This window comes from Ailuropoda melanoleuca, chromosome 10, assembly GCF_002007445.2.
Source record: "Ailuropoda melanoleuca isolate Jingjing chromosome 10, ASM200744v2, whole genome shotgun sequence".
NCBI lineage: Eukaryota > Metazoa > Chordata > Mammalia > Carnivora > Ursidae > Ailuropoda > Ailuropoda melanoleuca.
This window is the reverse complement of record NC_048227.1, coordinates 35075366-35081365: the sequence shown is the minus strand read 5'-3', so window position 1 is coordinate 35081365 and position 6000 is coordinate 35075366. Positions and strand designations below refer to the sequence as shown.

Sequence of the window (6000 nt, the reverse complement as noted above, 5' to 3'; positions counted from 1 at the left end):
TTCCGCACACCTTTGTCAACACCGGACAGTACCGGTCATTAAACCCGCAGCCAGCTTGAAGGGTAAGGAAATGACGGGAAGCCCGTGCGGCTGGAAAAGAAAGGGCAGGTGGAGCGAAGCGAAAGAGGAGCCTGGACAGGCGGTGACACGGGGCCCGGAGAGCGCATAGCCCCGAGGCACCCTCATTAACACTCGCTCTTGGTAACCGGCTCTTTCGAGAGCATCCCGACCGCCCCGCCGCCCTGGGCCCAGCCGGAGGTGCCGCGTGCCCGCCGCAGGGGCGTGTCCTCCGCAGGCCCCGCCCCCAGCTGCGTGCGCACGTCGGGCCGCCCTCGCACCGCCCGCTCCGCTGCGGCGGCCGCGACACTTCAAGGAGTCGTTGACGGACGCGCGGACGCGGCGACTGACGGACGGCCGAGCGGACCCGAGGCCGGTGAGTGGCTCCCCCCCCCCCCCGCCCCNCGCGGCCCTTCTATGGGCTTCTCGGCGAGTCCCGCCGGCTCGGGCCTTGGGGAGCTGGACCAGGCCGGCGGCTGACGCTGCGGCCCCAGCGCCGGCCTGAGGGAGACCCGGCGGGCCGGGGCAGGGGCCTGCCGGAAACGGGGTGAGCGGCAAGGGGGCCGAGCGGCGAGGGGGCCGAGCGGCGAGAGGGCCGAGCTGAGGGTCCCCACTTCCTACGCGCCGCCTGGGCGGGCGGGCCAGGCGCGAGCGGCCGGTCCGCATTGGGCCCAGCCCCTTGCGGCGTCACGAGTGCGCGGGGCTAGGTGACACCGGGGGCGCCGCGTGCCATCCTGGCGCTCCCGGCGGGGGTTGCAGCCTCCGACCGCCGTGAGCCCGCTGGGACCCCCGCCTGTCCCCGGGCGTCGGAGGTCCGTGCCCCGCGTGGCGGCTGGTGCTGGCTCTGCGCTTCCTCCTGACTCACCTCAGTCGGAAGGGCGCTTTGAGTCACTGTCATGACTTCATGAGTGACCCGCGGCCGCCGGGACGCAGACCGGTCGGGAGGGACCGACGCCCGGGGCGGCCGGTTAGTCCGGGCGGGGAGTTTACCAGTCACTTCGTTGGCGCGCTGCTGTAGGTGTTTTAATTGCCCGTGGTTGCCAGGAGCGCCTTGCACAGTCCTTGCACAAGGCCTGCCTGTGTCATGCTATTGAGGTGGATTCTGATGAACCGCTTGTTGTGGCCTGTGGCATTCATATTCATGAATCAGACAAGGCGGCCGGTGATTGGGGGGGGGGGAACACCACCACCTTATAATGGTCTGCACTCTACAGTGTCAGCCCCTTCCAAAAGCCTGTGAATTGATAGGTTTTTCCACTTATAAAATGGAATTAATGATGAGACGCGGGTTAAGTGACTTCACCTGCATCCCACAACGGAGAAGAAGCCATGATTTTGATCCTAGTCATCTGCCTACAGATCCGATGATCTTTCCTAAACGGTGTGGTAGAGACTGGAAGTGGATTATGTCGTTTAACTCTCATCCCTTTCCCGGTAAACTGTCTTCCAAGTAGAAGGAAACAGGAGCTTACTGGTTTTGTGTATTTGAATTTCTGGTATGATGTTAACTAGTGTGTTCTGATTAAAATTTTAACTCCCATATTTAACAATTTTAGTTTCTCTTTTTGCAAGGAGTGGGTTAAGGATACACATTAGTAATATGTGTTTTATTCTTTAGGTTTTTCTTTTCTTTTTTTCCAAGAAACATTACAAGCTTACCAGAAGCTCACAGATCACTTGGGCATTTACAAGTTTACTTGGTGGAACTGGAAAAACTTTTAAATACAGGACCTAAGCCAAAACACTGGTGAGAGTGTGGGAATTAGGGGGGCCTTGGAAAGACTCACTGAGTAACCCCATCTAACTGGGGATGTGAGGAGGAAAATTTATGGTTCTCTTATTGTCTGATTTGATTTGCTTCTTTCTTTTGCTTGGGCCAATAAGTTGAGATACTGTGAGTCACCAGAGTCAGGAGTATGAGCTACTCTAGAAATGACAATGCCAAATGAGAAAATGAGTTACAGAACGTATTAATTGCCTTTAGCTCACCCCTTACTGAGTTTGGTGAAATGCAAAATTGGACAGCTAGGGCCTTTGAGGTACCTTGATTTTTTTTGGTTTTCTTTTAATAGCTGACTCTCTTCATAGGGCAGTGGAACTCTGCATCAGTATTGCATCAAAAAGTAGAATATCACTCCTTCAGGAGAAAGATATTTTGAAAATTGGATTTGTGGGGTTAGCTGGATGGCTCAGTCTGTTAAGTGTCTACCTTCAGTTCAGGTCATGATCCCGGGGTCCTGGGATTGAGCCTCATGTCCAGCTCCCTGCTCAGCCGGGTCTTCTTCTCCCTCTTCCTCTCCCCCCACTCACTCTCTCAAATAAAGTCTTTTTTTTTTTTTAAGATTTTATTTATTTGAGATAGAGCACAAGTGAGAGCATAAGGAGGGGGAGCAGCAGCAGGAGAGGGACTCCCCTCCGCGCAGGGAACCCGATGTAGGGGCTCAATCCCAGGACCCTGGGATCATGACCCGAGCCAAAGGCAGACTCTTAACTGACTGAGCCACCCAGGGACCTTAAAATCTTTTTAAAAAATTGGAATTGTGCATTTATTGTAAAGTTGAGAATTCAGCTTGTTAGCTCCTTGGGGGAAAAAAAAGATGAAAAATTTGAACTTTAAGTTACCTCCTGGTATGTTCTTGGCCACAGTTAACTGAGAAGTTATAAGTAGACGTTTAATATAATCTTTTTCTTACAGTAATCAGTGAGAGAATTTAGAGTTCTGGATTACATCTTTTGTGTTCAACGCAATGAGGGTTATGTGGTTTTTAACTAAATTTATTATATCTGTTAGGTTTGTGCACAAACATAAGATGAAAACTCTTTTTTTGTAATTTGAATGATTTCTCAGGATATTTTTGTAGTTAATTCTTGGGAGGATTATTTTGCATTAATTCTTCGGAGGAAGGGAGGGAGGGAGGGACAACAAAGGACAGAGAAAAGTAGGAGGGAGAGTCTTTTTTTTTTTTTTTTTTTTTAAATTTTTTTTTTNTTTATTTATCTGACAGCGAGAGCACAAGAAGGGGGGACAACAGAGGGAGAGGGAGAAGCTGGCTCCCTACCGAGCAGAGAGCCTGATGGGGCTCCATCCAAGGACCCGGAGATCATGACCCGAGCAGAAGGCAGATGCTTAACCATCTGAACTATCCAGGCGCCCCAAGGGGGGGGAATCTTTAATTGGAACAGTTACTGTAACTGTTTATACCGAGGTTTTTACTTTTTTTTAAATACTGGAAGATATTTTACTCTGGTGACCACTCAGGTTATCTGTAATATTGTTCACTGTATGGTTTACTTCTCTACATTGACTTCGTGTATTTACCAGAAGATAGTATCTCCCGTTGTATTACACGTTTTAAAGCCAACTACTGAAGGCAGCTGCACCCCTCAGAAATTTCGTTTTTGAATTCTAATAAATTTGACACAGCAGCCCGTAACTGATGGTCTTGTTTAGCAACGTTACATATACTTATGAATATGCAGTTACATTTATATATATTTCAAGAAGTCTTTTCTGAATGACCATTGTCTTTCCATTTAAGAATAACACTGGTTATTGGAGCTCACTACAGATAATTTAAAGATGTATAGCTCTTGTAAAAGGAATACATTTACAAACAGCCTATCAAAGAACTATATCTAAATTGCAGTCATGGTGGACTGAAATGGAGCCAGGAAGTCTTTCTGGGTCGTCATATCAACACACTGATATTCAGACCTCACAAGGCAGTATTCTGAACTCTTAACTAGGCATTTCAAAACAGCAATTAAATTCATAAGGCTCTTATGTGAACAGTTTTTTTCTATTGCTTTGATGTAATTTTTAAAGTCTTTTAGCAAACATTGATTTCTCTGTGTGATAGATTTCTTTAAGCAAATACTGTAATAGTAATCCAAGGGCTGACGAGTCCATTTATGGAATAGGGATTACGTCAGTGCGTGTATTCTTGCTCTTCAGTGTTGAGGGATGCTGAGGATGGTTCTTTCTTCAAATGTGTGCTTGAATATCTCACTCAGTGAAAGTCTTCAGATAGACTGACTTTTTGTTTGTAATTCAAAGTGATTTGTTGTTTTTTAAAGATTTTTAAAATTTATTTATTTGACAGAGATAGCCAGTGAGAGAGGGAACACAAGCAGGGGGAGTGGGAGAGGAAGAAGCAGGCTCCCAGCGGAGGAGCCCGATGTGGGACTCTATCCTGGAACGCCGGGATCACGCCCTTAGCCAAAGGCAGACGCCTAACGACTGCGCTACCCAGGCGCCCCCAAAGTGATTTAATTGTTGAAGCACCTGTCTGGCTCAGTTGGTAGAGCATGCAACTCTTGATCTTGGGGGGTTGGTCATGAGTTCCAGGCCCATGTTGGGCATAGAGTTTACTTAAAATCAGTGATTGAGTTGTTAAGTACAAGATTAAGCTTAGTCAATTTGTAACCTTTTTTTTTCACTCACAGCTATTTAACAGTAGGCAGTTTTGTTTTACTTGTCTGTGTATGTACCTAAATACATACTCATTTATAAAATATAAAACAAAAATAATATAAAATATTATAAAATATATAAAATATAAAAATAAAATATTATAAAATATAAAATATTAGAGTGAAAAATAAATGGTTGGTTTCTCCCAAAAGAGGAAATTGTGATGGTATATATATATATATTTTTTAAAGATTTTATTTATTTATTTGACAGAAATAGAGACAGCCAGCGAGAGAGGGAACACAAGCAGGGGGAGTGGGAGAGGAAGAAGCAGGCTCACAGCAGAGGAGCCTGATGTGGGGCTCGATCCCATAACACCGGGATCACGCCCTGAGCCGAAGGCAGACGCTTAACCGCTGTGCCACCCAGGCGCCCCTGTGATGGTATATTTTTGACTACGAGAAAAACATGTAAGCCCTTTGAGCTGCAGTTTCTATATCTGAAAAATGGGGTTAATCCTTAATGAGGTTAAGGTTAGGACCTTAAAATACCTTTAGCGCCTTGAATGGTGTTTATAGATCTAAGATAGGAGTTTTCAAACTTTTCTATTTGGGTAAGTTTGGGATTGGGCCAGGGAATCTGTGTTTTTAAGGTTTCCCGTGTGATTCTTGTTTAGGGCCCCCTGTCTAAAGCACAGGCTGGACCAAAGTGGAAGTGGACTAGCAAGAGGGTAGAGAAGTGAGTGAGTAAGGTACATGAGGTAGTGGACAGCAGAAGAGGAAAGAAAGGGGTAATTGTTGCAGGGCAATGACTGCTGTCAGCTTGTACTCCAGAGGCCAAGCAAGTAGATGGTCTCTTCTCTCTGCTTAGGGGGAAAAAATTAATTTTTGCCACACAAATGGATTTGTTTCTTTCCCAGGAACATCATAGGCCTAATTATTACCATAGTTCTCAGTAACTTTAAAGGGGCTTTGGAGAAGAATGGCATAACTGAGATAGGTGTCTTGCACCCTGCCTGTCTGACTTTTTCTGAATACTCCCAGCTTCCTGCCTTTCTCCTGATGAGCTCACTTAGTCTCAGAAAACTCAGGTTTCACTGTTTTGTTTTGTGTTCAACACCACAATTACCTGAGGGCTGTGGGAAGGCACTAGAGTGATTTAAACAATTTGCCATCATACTTTTAGCTAATCTAGTTGATTGGCCTTCCTCATCAGTTGCTATGATGGTCATGTTTTATGCCAAACACCGACACCCATAATCTGAGCATACAGGTGTACTAAAGGAATTGGTGGGACAGGATATTTGATTTGAATTAGAACTGTCCTGGAAAATGTGAAACATAAGGCTCAATCTTTAGCACTGTTGCCTGTACTGTACAATTAATATTTATACTGTGGTACACTTTGTTGTGTTGTTTATCTTTTTTATTTCTCTATCTCTGTCTTGATTGAAAGGTGCTTAAAGTCCAAAGCAGGGTCTTAAGCCTCTTTGTAGTCATAGAGCCCATGAGCATTATAAATGCTTGTTG

General features: G+C 46.1%; 1 protein-coding gene across 1 annotated transcript in view; it reads left to right on the top strand.

The window, feature by feature from the left end:
- The first annotated feature begins 302 nt into the window (after window positions 1-302).
- HMOX2 (heme oxygenase 2) overlaps window positions 303-6000 on the top strand; it is a 29277-nt gene continuing 23579 nt past the window's right edge. The window contains exon 1 of the mRNA XM_034670452.1: window positions 303-433. The gene's annotated coding sequence lies outside the window, so the exon portion shown is untranslated. The remainder of the gene's footprint in view (window positions 434-6000) is intronic.